Source organism: Neovison vison, chromosome 2 (assembly GCF_020171115.1).
Source record: "Neovison vison isolate M4711 chromosome 2, ASM_NN_V1, whole genome shotgun sequence".
Classification (NCBI taxonomy): domain Eukaryota; kingdom Metazoa; phylum Chordata; class Mammalia; order Carnivora; family Mustelidae; genus Neogale; species Neogale vison.
This window is the reverse complement of record NC_058092.1, coordinates 192,845,473-192,860,653: the sequence shown is the minus strand read 5'-3', so window position 1 is coordinate 192,860,653 and position 15,181 is coordinate 192,845,473. Positions and strand designations below refer to the sequence as shown.

Here is a 15,181-nt window from a genome sequence, read left to right as displayed (position 1 = left end):
CCAAATCTAAATCTCTGTTATGAGTCCTTTCTGTTCTTTAAGGAGTAGTGTGGCATGGAAACATAAATGCCAGGAAGAGGCTTCTTAAAAATGAATAAATAAATAAGTAAACAAATTAATAAGTAAATAAAAGTAAGTCTGCCTTTGGTCATCGCATACCTTCCCTGAGGCAATGAGAATAGAGCAGCCTTGTTGCTTAAACAGGAAAAGAAAAAAAGGGAGAGGAAAGGGATATTGTATTGGTTTCATTAAAAAGAAACGTTATCTTGCCATGTCATTTCTGTACATTTTTAAGAAAGAAGTCCCAGGTGCCCTGGAGAGGCAGTTTCCTGGTCAGTCAGGCCACGAGGCACTGTGCCCCCCTAGCATGGATGCCCCACATCAGTCCATCCAGACAGGTGTGCCTAAGGGGGCAAGACAGCGCAGTGTCCCCAGGCCTTAGACTATGAGGATGCCCTCATAGAGGGCAGGGGTTGGAAGGGAAGGCTAAGAGGGCCCTTGGGCTCAGCATAGCCCAGGCCAGTCTCATACTGGAGCTTAACAGAAAGGATCTGTGAGTGTTGGCTAGTCACAGGTAGAATTGCTGTGATTCTGGGGTAGGGAGTAGTCTGGTTGGAAGCGCTCCCAAGCCAGATCTGGGCACAAGAGAGTGGAGGTAGAATGGGGTGAAAAGGAGATGAAACTTTTCTTCTTGACTTTTTTCTATGCCTGGTAATTTTTGGTTAGATGTGAGTTCCGTCTTCTTGGGTGTAGGATGTTTCTATTCCTATGAATATTTTTGGATGTCATTAAGGTACTCAGAAATAGTTTGATCCTTTCTGGTCTTGCTTAAGAAGCTTTATTGAGTGGCACCAGAAGAGAATGGAGTTTAGGGCCAGTTTTGCCTCAGCAAGGCAACACTCTCTGGGTGTACTACCCAATGTTGAGTGAACTATGAGAATTTTCACTTCAGCTGTGGAAAGATGAGGTAAGATTGACAGCAAGAGAAATTATTCCCAGATCTCTTCAAGTCATGGGTATGTCCTCAAATTGTTTTAGAGGTTCTTTCTTTAGCTTATCATTTCCTCATACCTATGTGTTTGTTACTCAGCTGAAGACTTGGGGGGACCCTCCGGAGGTATCCCTGGACTCCCAGACCCTCCTTATCCAAGGAGACCTCCGGGCTTCCTGTATGTTCTCCTTCTCTGCGATGTAACTTGTCAACACTCAAGGCAGTGTCCCGGCTCAGTAGTAGGGAGCACTCTGTTTCCCGTTTCTCAGAGCTCACTGTCCTTTTCTGCACTATGTTCACTGTCCTAAGAGCTGTAGTTTTGTCTGTTTTGTGTGGGTTTTTCATTGTTTCACATATGAGGTAAGTCCTGCCCCTATTGGTCCACCTTTGTCTGAAACCAAAGTTCAAATGCCACAGAGTTTTTCTCATAAAAATATCTGTTCCTCCTGGCTTTCTCCACTTTCCTAATTTGGTGAAATGTAACATGATTACTTTCTGAGAAGAAATTGAAGGGTTTTGGAGGTACCTAATGACTTCTGTCTCTTAATTTGTTTGGGAACCAGGCAGAATGGGCCCAATGGGAATCAAAGAATCAGCTTTACGAATGCCAAAACTACATCAGAGAATGCACTTCGGACACCAGGCCGAAGCTCAGTACCCTGTTCCTTCTGGCTAGTTTGAAAAAAAGCAGCTGGAGAGCTATTGTTCTTTCTGTCAGCTGGAGAGCCTGTCATTCCGCTTCTCATATGGGGGACAGGAACATGGCTGGGCTGTAGCCAGTTCTGATCCCCGAGGCTTTCAGGAGCTAGAGCTCAGAGGCGAGGTTTACCCCTGACCCATTCTTCCTTCTCTTAGGATAAGGAAGAAAACGTACAGCAATCACTTGGCTTCCTCTTCTGCCACACACCTCTCTCCTGAGAAATGACACCTTATCAGTATTATTTTGGCTGAAATAACGTGACTGAAATTCCTGACTGGAAACAGGCTGATAACAATGATCCATTGTCTCCCATGCAAAGTCCAGAGGATGGGCAGGCCACAAAGTGATGGATCGGGGCCCCAGCTCCCTCTCTCTTGGCTCTGCCTTTCTGCTGTCTGTTGGTTTTCATCCCCAGGCTGTTCCTAGTGTGGCTGCAGTAGATAATTCCAGACGCTGTATTTAGACATGATGGCATCTTGTGGAAGAAGAGAGGAGAGTTCCTACTGTTTTTGTTTCTATTCCTAGAAACTCCCTGGCCGCCTTGCCTTCCTGTCTCTCTGATTATGATTGCATTTTACACTTATCCCCAGTCTCATTTACAATGAAGATAAGGAGTCGTCTCTTGAAGTACTTACACTGTCATCATCTTACTGATTCATTGGGTTAGAGATTCATTTATTTTTCAATCTATGTCAAAGGGTCACATGCAGTTACTAGGGAGGGGCTAGGGAGGCTTCTAGGGTATGAAATCTAAGTGTTGACTCTGCAGTTAACACGAACCTGAGGATAAGCGCCTCTTAAATTTTGCTACCCCGGCACCCTGTTTGCCTTGCCCTAGTCTCTCCATTTACTATGGGAAATAAGGATAGGGCATGACCTTTGCCTTGCAGAACTTTCAAGTACTTGGCAAGCACAGCTTGTGCGCACATATAATAGGCACCAACTAGAAGTACAAATAGCGGCTAAGAATTTAAAGGCGGATATGATTTGAGCAAGCTTCATGAAAGGGAGAGCTTTTTAAAAGGAGCCTGGAAGGAGAGGTGAGTTCTGAACATGTGAAACCCATGGACATGTAAAGGAAACTGGGCCAAAGAGAGACGGCAAGGAGCAAGATCGGGGAGGTCCTGGACACCACCCTCCAAGGTCTGGACTTAAGACCAGGGAGTGATGTGTGGGAAGAGACCGAGGATGGCTTTGAGAACTTTTTGTAGTTTCCATTAAGGATGTGGAGGTGAAATTCAGATCGTGTCGTTAAGGGCGTGGATTTTGGTAATGAAGGGAAGGAGATTGAGGTTATCTTTTGGAGAAATATGGTGCTGAAGAGACAATGACCTGAGGATATAGCAGGGTTGAGCAGGGATTCTCTCCATGGGCGAGGTGAGCTGCTTCTTGTGCTCTGGCAATAGGAAAGTTGATGAGCTGAGAAGTGGAGAGTGAAGGTGTGGTTTAGGAGGGTTCAAGCAGGGGTCCAAGGAGTACTAGGCATGGGACAAAACTCAGGGGGAGGAGAGCATTTTCAAAATGTGTCTTCTTCCAGGAGGGGGAAATGTAGAGAAAGACATTTTAAGTAAAGAGGATGAACATTTGGGGTAGTGGAGCCATGCAGAATTTACATGTTCTCCATCTGATCCTTTGGGTAAAAAAGGAGAGAAGGGCAAAGGCTGGTCAGGGAGTTGAGTGAGGAGGTGTTGAAAACTTACGCTAGGGGAATGGACCACTAAAATGACTGTTGGACAACTCCGTGGACCCACTGCAAGTTCCCTCATTCAGAAAACACTCGATGGATGCGTACTCTGTGTCAGTTTCTCATCCGGACAGTAAGTACGAGTGCCTGCCTCTTAGCATTGTTCTGCAGATGAATGATGTAATTCGTGGAAAGCTTTCTCAGCAGTGCCTCACACTCAGTAAGCACTCAACAGAGAATGAAGTGGTTGCCGCTGCTGTCTTATGTGCCAGGCGCTATGATGGTAAGTGGAGTCCTCATCAGAGTTCTTCAGTCCTGCCCTCTAATGGCCCATAACAAGCTCAGAGGGAGAGCGGCATCTGTGGGTAACGGAGGCACTGTAGAATTGAGGAATTGAGGATTGGTAGACTGTCACAGGACCATGGGGATCTGGGGTCAAGTGCGAGCAGCAGGGAGTATGTGGTCCATGCTCCATGATTATCATCAGCTGGGTGACAGCACTTGGCTCTAGGCAAGGAAGTGAGCGACGTTGTTAAAAAAGCCGATTCCAGGGAATGGACAGGGAATGGTGGGAGGAGAGGAGGCTCAAGGTAGGAGAGGAGACATTGGGGGCATAACTCATGGGAGAAAAGTCGGCAAGTTTGGCTTAACCAAGCAGTCAGTGTTTACGAAGGGCTGCGGCCCTAACGAGGAACTTGACTATAAATTAGGCGTAGGGTCGATGCCCATTGTCCAACTCAGGTATCTGAGGTATCTGTCTGGGACAAGACAGAAGGGGGTTTGTGACTAGGTGGAAAGGGGTCAGGCTCAAAATTGGTGGAGAGGGGAGGGGGCTAACGTGAGCACTTCCTCATGCCAGCGGCTCTACCAGCAGCAGTTCGTGGATTGTGGGTATGAGCCTGGGTTTGAATGTGTGGAGAAACACAGTTTCAGAAAAGAACTGCTGTTCACTAGCGAGTCTTGGAACAGGCTTTGTGGCCCAGTGCTGTTGGAGATAACTGCTGAATGTATTTGGGTGTACTACGAGCATTGGAAAATAGCCATCTCTGAAATAGAGTTGACTTTATTTTTACCTATATATTTATTCATTCATTTATTTTTGAGACAGAGAGTATGCTCAGGCAGAGGGAGGGGCAGAGAGAGAACCCCAACTAGGTCCCACCCTCAGCATAGAACCTGATTTGGGGCTCAACCCCACGACCCTGAGATCGTGACCTGAGCCAAAATCAAGAGTTGGACACTCAACTGACTGAGTCACCCAGGCACCTGACTTTATATTTCTAGAAGCTTTCTCTGATCCTCAATTTTTTAGTATGATAGGCTGCTTTATTATTGTCCAAGTGCCCAATCTAGAGGAAGGCAGTCATTCTCGACCCTTCTGTGGTTACCATACTTCAAGCCCAATACAGGGCGCTTGATACTTGCTCCTTTTTCTCTCGTGTTCCAAAGCCACAGGTAATAGGTTTCTTAGCTAGTCACTTTGCTGGTGTCACTGTCTCTACTAACTAGTCAAAATATATGATATCAGCTTATATAACACATTATTCAGAATCATGTGCCAGCTACCCCCAGGCCAAAGATTATAAGGGCTTATCCCAACTGCAGTCAATGACCATTCATCCTTTACCTAATTCTTCTTATTTCAATAAATCCCTCTGAGCTGGCTTCCCTCTGAGGACTTAGCTACTTTCTGAGAGCACAGCCCAGACTGAGAGGTGGTCAGTGCCTTTGAGAATCACACTTGCACTTGGTGAGCAAGTGCACAGGCAAGCAGGCAAAAAAGGATGCGAGTTTGGTAGGTAGTACTATTCGTTTTTTACGTAGAATTACTTAGCGCTTCATGGAAATGAAAGACTCAGAACAAAATGCACCCATAAAAAAGCAAAGGTATAGAACTGATGGTGGGCGGGCAGGAGGGCAAATGCCAGCAGAGCGACGAAGATGGGAATGCCTGCGGGAGGCTTGAAGAGGAGTAGGTCTGGGCCAGGGATATAGTGAGCGGGAAGGTCAGGAAGGTCCGTCTGGACTGGGTCATGAAACACAGAATATCCCAAGCTCAGAAGTCTCGACTGTGTCTGCTGACGCTGGGAATAGGAATGAGATCTGCACGTGGAACAGCTTTGCTGGGAATGGCAGAGAGGAAGTGGGTTCTGTGGCAAAGAGAGGTCTTAAGATGTTTTAATTGATGACACTTAGGATGCTTAAGCCTTAGGATGCTATTGTAGTCTAGGGCTAAGGCAGTGAAGGTCTGAGCATGGGTTGTGGCAGTGGAATATCATTCTTTGAACATTTATCATGTATCTACTATGTGCGAAGAACTGTACTAGGTTCTTGTGGGGAACTTGAGGGCGAGCAATAGTTCTGCTCTTAAGTCACTTGCAGTTCAGGAGGCGATGTCGGGAAGATGAGTGATGAATGTGGCACATTCCAGAGTGGGACTTGGAAGCTGATTGGATGGGTGTGGGGGGCATAGGAAGAGCCCGGATCTGGAACCTTGGTGGTGCCATTGAGGGATTAGGAACATCAGGCAGAGCTGCAGGTGGGTGGTGGGGACAGACGCCTGGTCAGCCGGGTGTGTAGCTTGGAGCTCCTTTCTGCTGGCCTCCCTGAACAGAGAGTGCAGTGGCAGGGTGGGGACCCTTGTTTGGAAGACACTAGAAGTGACCTAATTGATTTTTTAGGAGACCAGAGTCTGAGGCGTGTAACTAATGTGTACACGATAGTATCATGTTCCAAGATGTCATTAAAAATATCCAAGTGTGAAAAACAATATTCAAGTGTGGACCACTGAGAACACAAAACAAAAGCTCCAGAGTGTAAAATTGTGTGGAAGTTTAATTAAGCCAAGAACTCAGAAATGAGTAGTACATTGAATCAAGTTTGCTCCTAATTGTGTATTATATTGTAACTTTCTGCTACCACTAGATGTCACAAAGATTCAGTTTTTAAAAGCCCTACCTCTTCAGGATTTAAAAGATTTCTTTTTGTACGGAAATAAGATTTTCTAGTATTCACAAGTATAGTGAACTTTAAACTTTGATATTAGTATCATGAAATACTTTACGCATAAGATTACACAGAATAATATAAACAATATCTTTTATGCCAACTCAGATTTAACAAATATTAAGCCTTTACCCTATTTGACAGTTTAAAAATAAATAAATAAAATCTTACTGGGGCGCCTGGATGGCTCAGTTGGTTGGCATCTGCCTTCGGCTGGGGTCGTGATCACGGAGTCCTGGGAGTGAGTCCAGCATCGGGCTCCGTGCTCAGTGGGGAGTCTCCTTCTCCCTCTGCCCCTCCCCTCGTGCTCGCTTGCTCTCTCTCTAAATAAATAAATAAATAAAGGAAATGGAAATCTTTAAAAATAATAGTAAAATCTTACTTACAGTTGATGTTCTGTTTGTACTCCTCCACTCCATGCCTCTCATTTTTTATGCCCACAGATAACCATTGTCAAAAGGTCAGCAGACGTGCTTTCCAGATGCACATCCCCTGATGTTTTCATACAAATGTGTTTGTGTTTCTCAGGGTAGATTTTTTTGTGAGATTTTTAACTTAATGTTAAATGGTATCCTACTATAGGTGACTTTCTGCAATTTGCTTTTTCTGATTCAGCCTTATATTTTCAGTATTTATCCTTGATTCGTGTATTTTTCATTTATTTTAACTGCTGTATAGGTACCGTTGTACCTATTCTTCTATTGGCAATTGTTTGTACTGTTTTAAGTGGTTCATTTTTATACGTGCACCCTGTAGATATCTCTTCGGGCAAATGTATGCCTTTGAGGCAATCTGGATGGTCTGCACATGGTCTGCACAATGTCCCTTAGCTATCAGTGACTCTCTGTCCTAGTAAAGCCAAAATCTGTCAGACCACCTTCACAGAGAATGTATCAAGAACCACATCCTTCATATTCGGATAGCAGTGTCCTCTTGAAACAGGTGAAAAGTAATGTGTGAGGGTTTCTCTGGGAAAGTGGTTCTGAACTTGAGGATGCCTCGGAATCTGCTGGTGGGCTTTTTAAAACACACCCCCAGGAAGGGGTTGGAATATTTCCTTGCTAACAAGCTCCCTGGCAGTGCTCTCGGGTAGCTAAGGTCAGCCTGTGCTCTTCCCTGATGCCCGTTCTCCAGCTACTGGACAATGCCAGATTGCTTTCCAAAGTGCACACGTGAGCTTACTACTTACGCTTACTGGCCGGGCATGGGGACTTCTGTGACGCCTTTTCCTTTCCGGTTAGTTGGTAATGACACTAATTTTTGGCCATCATGCCGTATAATGATAGTCAATTTGCACTTCCCCTGATTATTTAGTGAGGTTACAGATCTTTTTGTGTTTATTAGACAATGGATTTGCTCTTCTGGGAATTGTGTGTTCATATTATTTGCTTACATTCGTTATTGATTTGTTTGTCTTTTTCTTATTGACTTTCTTTTTTGGTTATATGTGTTGGGAAATCTCTCAGGTGGTGGGTTGTCTTTTAACTTGGTTTATGGAGTTTATTGCTGTTTAAAAACGTTAAGTTTTACTTTAGTTAAATGAACCACTTTTTTTTTCCATTTATGTTTTGTGCTTTTTTAACCTCCTAACAAATTAATGATACATTATTAGTTTTAGGTTGATTTAAAGATTGTCTTAAAAAAATAATTCCTTTTTTTTTAAGTTTTTTTTTTAAAGATTTTATTTATTTATTTGTGAGAGAGCTCACAAGCAGGGTGAGGAGCAGAGGGAGAGGGAGAGGCAGGCTCCTCACTGTACAGGGAGGCTGATGCAAGACTCGATCCCAGGACCGTGGGATCGTGATCTGAACTGAACACTGACAGAACCACTCAGGTGCCCCTAAAAATTATTTTCATTTAAGAGTTTTCAAATTAATTTCTTTCAAGTATAATCAATAAGCAAATTGGCTATTTAAAAATCAGGTAAATCATAATTCTACCAGTTACACTGAATAAAAACAATTCTAGTTTTTGTTACTTGTACGTTGGTGACAGTGCTGAAATGATATTTTAAGTGCTACAACAAACCTACTGCAACCTGAACATCACAACATACTTCTCCCCCAGCCAGGAGCCTTTCTTCAAGGAGATAGGAAGAAGAGCTTTTGGTCAGAAGACTCAAAAGTCTAAGGGAGTGCAGAAGTTACCAAGTGGGAGGTGTGCAGTGAGTGACTTCCAGCAAAGCGAGGCTGATGGTGGTTTTATGTGATTTTATGAGTTGTGAGAAATGCTGACTCACTTCAAAATGTCTCCCTGTGCTCGCACTGGCTGGAGCAATACCAACTAGATATTCATTTGCATCAACCCTATCAATTGCGACGTCATAGTCCATTCATTAAGAAGGAAGAGAAAGCCATGCATGGGATGCAAAAACCACTTTGCATTATGTCTAAACCCTTTGTAAGACAGATAATATCTCCATTTTACAGAAGCGGAAAGAGAAGTTCAGAGAGTTATTTAAGCTTCTGAGATTCTCATAGCTGATCATTGAGAGAGCTGATATGCAAACCCAGACTCTTCTGGCTTTAAAATTTTCTTGTTATGGCTATGTTCTCTCAGTAGCATTTCACCATAGCTTACTAGTTGTAGGTATTACTAGTTACTGATATTTTAGTTAAAGTAGCCTAAGCCATTTTGCTAAACCACAAAGCTAGTTGAATTGGATATGCTAGGAGAGTAGCTAAGCAGGTGGGCTGGTGCTGGAGAGTTTGAACTTGGCCAGACAAGTTCTGAGAGCCTGAAGAGCTGGTACTGCCAGACAGCCCCAGGGCAGGGATGATGGGCAAGCAAACAAGAGGAGGTTCACTTGCTTTGCCCTTTTTCCTAGGGTAGTGTTTTCCCCCAATTTTGTTAATTTTCTATAAATTACTGGGCAATTTTGTTAAAGTATAAATTCAGTTCCTGAGTCTAGGGCGGAGCCCCAGATTCTGCCTTTCTAACAAGTGAGCAGATGATGCGGAGGCTGCTATTACGGGGACCACACTGAATAACAAGGGCCAGCCCGTACTTGGAGTATATTGTGGAGAATGTACTGGAGGGAAAAGGAAAAGTGTTCAGACACTTGGGTCGCTGGAGGAGTTTGAGGGCAGAGCAGCTGTGCCGCAGTTCTAAGGAAGCTGGTGGAGGGCTGCCTGGGTGATAGAGAGTGGGTAGGAGGTGGGCACAGTGCTGGCAGTGTCTTCGGCTCATGCTGTAGATTCTGAACCCAATCAGAAAGTGAGCCCTTTATGGCGTCTGTTGATTCATTGGTCACAGAGCCGTGATCCTTATGGCTTCAAAGCCAGTGGAAGCAGATGGCTCTGAACAGTAGAATTAGGGTTGTGTTTGCTGCCTTATCCAAGGACTCTTTGGGATTAGTTCTGGAGCATTCAATAGCAAGCTTTTGGCAAATGAAGCTCTGAGAGGCCCTTGGTCTAAGCTCTGCTATCAGGAGACATTAGAGGAGCTGGCAGCAGAGATATAACCTCAATTTGTTGGTATTTACTTTTTATTATCTTGAATTAGGAAAAAATTGAAGCAGATTTAATGGGCATCATAGTGTAGGAAAAGGAGGCAACTCTTGGAAGAGTCAAGTTTGAGTGTGGTGTCTCTTACCAGCTGTGATGAATCTTTTTGGGCCTCAGCTCCCTCCTCTGTTAAATGGGAACAATACCCGTCATTGTGAGAGCTGAATGACCCTTGTAGGAGTGCTTTGTAAACGGCAAGACTGGCTATATGTCTTTATCAATATGGAAAGTTGGTATCAGAAACAGAGTAGGGATGGGAGCCTGCTTCTACATAGGTTTTTAATATCTGCTCTCAACCTGCCAAATGAGACAATTATATAGCACTTTCCTAACATGAAATACTTCTGACCAAATTTTTTTTTTGGGTTCGAGGGTCCATTTGGACTAAATGACCTAAACAATTATTTTAGTTTCTTATTTCACTTAAAATATTTAGATCCCAATACACCTTTCATATGAAAATATTTTCTAGGGCAAATAAAAGAAGACAACATATCAAGAGAAAACTAAAGTCAGATTACTTCACGACTATAGTTTTGTTTCTTTACAATTTTTGCCTCTAAAATGTTCTACCTCCCTGTTTAGTTGTTTGGGGTGGAGATCTGTTTAGTGAAGAATTATATTCTAGGGAAAAATGTGACTCGACTTCTGTCTCTGCCATAACTTTGGCTGTATTGTGAAATCTTAGGTCAGTGATTTAAACCCATCAAGTAAAGTGTGGAGTGACGTCCCATGGTCCTCTGTCAATCCCAGATCCTCGATTTCCCACCTGTGTTGCTGAATTGATGGGGAGCTGATTTAAAGGGAGGGACATGATATTTAAAATTTCTGTAAACTAAATAAAGATAATTGAGATCACCTTCAGTTCTTAAAACAAAACTGATTTACAGTGATTGGCTGTGACCACATGCTTTCATTTCAGAATGGAAGGTATGTGCTTACGTGAAGTCCTTTTTTTTTTTTTTTAAGATTTTATTTCTTTATTTGACAGAGAGATAGAGAGAGAGCACAAGTAAGCACAGCAGCAGGCAGAGGGAGAGAGAGAAGCAGGCTCTCCACCGAGCAGAGAGCCTGATGCGGGGCTTGATCTCAGGACCCTGGAACCATGACCTGAGCTGAAGGCAGCCACTAAACCAGCTGAGCCACCCAGACACCCTATGTGAAGTCTTTACAGATGCTGATGAATGTCCAAATGAGTCCCAGCCTCGTTCTAAGTTAAGAGTGGAGGGGTGATGGATTCCTTGAGGCTATGTAGGATATAATTAACATTCATATTGCTGGCTATGTGTTGACTTCTATATTTGACTCAATGTTTTTCTACTTTAAAAATACTAGAAGTCATTCTACAAAAGCTCTTATTAACTGAATGGAAGATTAGAAGTATTCACAGTTGGGGATTTCCCATTGAAGGACAATCAGGCTTGTGTAATCCACCCCTGCCCTTTCCCTCACCCTCCCTCCCCAAGGAAATTTTGTGGTGGGAGATGAACTGACCAATCACATGCTGCCCTTCTATCCCACCCAACTTCCTGCTTTGTCCTCTGAAATTACTGGCTGATTTTAAACACGCCCATGTTGGCTCCCTTTTTCACTTCTTTTGGATATTTACCTTGGTGAGTGTGTTTGCTTATGTAAAGTGAGTGCTGTTTATTTAGTGACAACACCCTTCAGGATACACATATTTAATATAGAATCCCATAATTATAGAAATCCTCCTAGAAATTGCTACATTTATCGGGATCTGGGACTCGCTTCATATTTTGGTATTTATCAAGAATATTTACTTTAAATTTTTTGAATGCTCATTGAATACATCCTGAACCGTTGAGCAAGACGTTTACTTGGAAGAAGGCCTGGGAATGCACGTAAAAGGCGGTACTAGTATTTGCAGGGTGGGGGGCCAGTGCAGGGCACTGAGAGCACCCAGTTCTCCTGAGGGCACCAACACCCACTCACCTACTGCAGTGTCCAGCACATCCTGGGCGCACACAGTGTTTGTGTTCCCTGTCATCGTTACACCTGGCACCTCACCTCCTCACCCTGGGGCCAGAAAATTGGATGTCACCCCGGAGGCTGAGCGGCTCTGCCTGCTCCCATCCCTGCTCCCATCTCTGCTCGAGAGCAGTGGCCGCTAGCAAAACAGCGTTGGTAAAAGTCCGCATCTTGATCACGTGGCCCATCTACGCACATCTTTTGCTTGAAACGCTCCCTTGGCTTCCCTGGGCCTTCAGGAAGACACCTCAGCTCCTTCTAGGAGCCACAGAGAGCCTCCCTCTTGCTGTCCTTTAGCCCATACTCCACGCTCCAGCCTCACTAATCCCCTTGAAATGTCATGAAGGTTTCCTGCTCTCTCTAGCTTGTGGGCTTCGGTGAAAGTTCTTCCTGTTGCATGGGACGTTTTTCTCCCAGAGCCACCTGGCGTATTTGTTTCTGTTATGAGTGCGGAGGTCCTACGCTGTTCCCAGCATGCAGTGGGTGTTTAGTCCACCTTCCGAGAAGGAATGAGTGGATTGTGAGGATGGGAAGGTGGGTGGGTGTGGGGACCCCCATGTGACTGGGGTGCAGCCTGTCCTGCCTGCACAGCTGCCACCGAAACAGCACCCAGCAGGGCTTGATGCTTCTTCCCTCGCCACGCCTCGTCCCCCAGGACAGGTCTGCCTCAGAGAGAGCCAACAGGTCGCCCGGGCTTCTGGCGTAACCAAGACTCAAGGTAGTTGTTCTTCCACCGACAAGATTCTGGGTCCCCTGCTAGGAAGTGGCCTTATTTGGCTCCAGAACCAAGCCTTTTGCCCCCTCTTTGGATATCCTGCTCCTTGGTCGTCACATTGCCAGATTGCATAGTCTTCAGCTTAGGCCTTTAACTTCTCAAAGATTTTTCTCCTATAATGAAGACTCACAAGAGAATTTTTAACTTTGAAAGTATGGACTTCTTCCTTCTATGGCTTAACAACCTCCCACTGTAGTTTGTTTCATTTTCCACTGCATTGTAAGCTCCTTGATGTCAAGAATCATAGTGGGTTTTGTTTGCTGTCAGTATTTCCAGAGACTAGAGTAGTGCCTGGGATATAGTAGATGCTCAGTAAATAGTTGAGTGAGTAACATGAACAAATATAGGAATGAAGGAGCCACAGCAAATACTTTGTTTCTTAAAAGAAGATTTAGAGCAGTTTTACATTTACAGAATTATTATACAGATTGCATGGAGTTTCTGTATACCCTGAACCCATTTTCCCCTATGATTAATATATGACATTAGTCCGGTACAATGTCATGGGATCTTTTTCCTGAGCTCTCCCTTTCTGTGGTCTTCCCAGTGGTCTTCCACTCGGGGACTCCCCTTTTTGGTCCTTTGTCCACGCAGCTGGGTTTCACTTACTCCACTCTGATGCGCACCTTCCTGACCATGCCTGTCTTTGAGGCCAGGTGGCCAGAGACACAGAGAAAAAGAGCCCCGGGGATTGTCTCCACTTTCTGGGCAGTCAGAACTCCTCCAATCAGAGACAGTTTCCCTCCCTCAGAACTGTAGGGCTTGCAGACTCCCACTGCCAATTTTGTCACCATGGAATCGTCTGGGAGCTGGGGCTTGAGAGAACAGAAGAAAGAAAACGAGAGAGGATTTCCCTCCACTCTCTCACAGTGCTCTGCCATCCGAGAAAGGGAGCCTCTCCTGGAGCTTTCTCGTGCACCCAGGTGCCCACTCCTGGGTTTCAGGGAAAAAATGGGAGCCTTACTGACTTTTCGGTGATACTTTGAATTCTGGTCTTCCCCCATTTGCCTACTACTGTTTACTTTCAGAGTCCTTAACAGCCCCTCCATGGCGGCACTCAATGGCAGAGTCAGGGTGGGGTGTGCTGAATAATCAGTAATCCCACCCCCCTGTAACTGAGACCCCACATGTCTAATGAACTTTAAAATCTTTATCTAAATAATACATAGAGGGGCTATACCTGCATAAACGTATGGATATATTTCCTTCCAGAGAAAATACACCATGTTAATGATGTTTACTAATCTGTGAATAGAAAGATCAGAGTATTTATTCCCTATTTTCCAAATTTTTCCCACAGTTGCCATAAATTTCACAAGAATTAAACCCAATAAATGTTATTTTTAAAATTTTTAAAAATATTTATTTACTTTCTTTAGACAGAGAGTCGGGGGGTAGCAGAGGGAGAGGGAAAGAGAATTTCCAGCCGACTCCCTGCTGAGCACAGAGCCCAAGTAGGGCTCATTCTTACGATCCTGAGATCATGACCTGAGCCTAAATCACGAGTCAGACACCTAACCCACTGAGCTACCCAGGCACCCCTAAATGTCATTTAAAAAAAAATTAAGCCCAGTACAATTGAACGTTGTGATCAGCAGCTTACAGCGCCATTTAATACAAAGCATTTTGCCTTCATTTCTTTTTAGAAAGCAGCTCCAGAAAACCCAGAGGTTTGGGGATATTGTATTGTTTTCCCATTAGGGAAACACTTTGTTTATGCCGGAATCGTATACTATTTTGAACTGTAGCTTTCTAGTAAGTTTTGAGTTTGGAAGACAGGAGTCCTCCAACTTTATTTTTTTTTTTTTCAAGATTGTTCTGGTTAATAAGAGACTCCTAATCTTGGGAAACAAACTGAGGATTCCTGGAGGGGAGGGGGGTGGGGGGGATAGGGCAGCTGGGTGATGGAGAGGGTAGGTGTTGTGGTGAACACTGCGTGTTGTGTAAGACTGAGGAATCACTTACCTCTAACTCTGAAGCAAATAATACATTATATCTTAATTTTAAAATGTTCTAAAATTTTTTAAAAATAAAGCCACTCTATTAAAAAAAGATTGTTATGGATAATTTGAGGTCTTTTATAATTCCATATTAATTTTAGGATAAACTTTTACATTTTGGGGAAAGATGCTACTAGATTTTCATAGAGATTACATTGAATCTGTAGATTTTTTTCAGCTGTATGTCATTGTTAGCAATATTGTCTTCCAGTCCATGAATATGAGATGTCTTCTCATTTACTTTGGTTTTCTTCATTTCAGCAATGTTTTGTAGTTTGCAGTGTACAGATCTTGAACCTCCTTAGTTAGATTTTTCCTAAGTATTTTATTCTTTCTGAGAGCATTGTAAATGGAATCTTAATTTCCTTCCCAAATTATTCATTATATTATAGTGTTTAGAAATCAACTTATTTTTGTGTGTTGATTATGCCTGAAACTTTACTGAATTAGCTTATAAGTACAAATCATTTATTTTGCGTGGATTCCTTTGGATTTTCTATATGTAAGATCATGTTATCTGCAAATAA

General features: G+C 43.7%; 1 protein-coding gene across 1 annotated transcript in view; it reads left to right on the top strand.

Moving 5' to 3' along the window:
- The first annotated feature begins 2,666 nt into the window (after positions 1 to 2,666).
- Positions 2,667 to 15,181, top strand: part of MAT1A (methionine adenosyltransferase 1A) — a 36,053-nt gene continuing 23,538 nt past the window's right edge. Inside the window, exon 1 of the mRNA XM_044236585.1 lies at positions 2,667 to 2,731. The gene's annotated coding sequence lies outside the window, so the exon portion shown is untranslated. The remainder of the gene's footprint in view (positions 2,732 to 15,181) is intronic.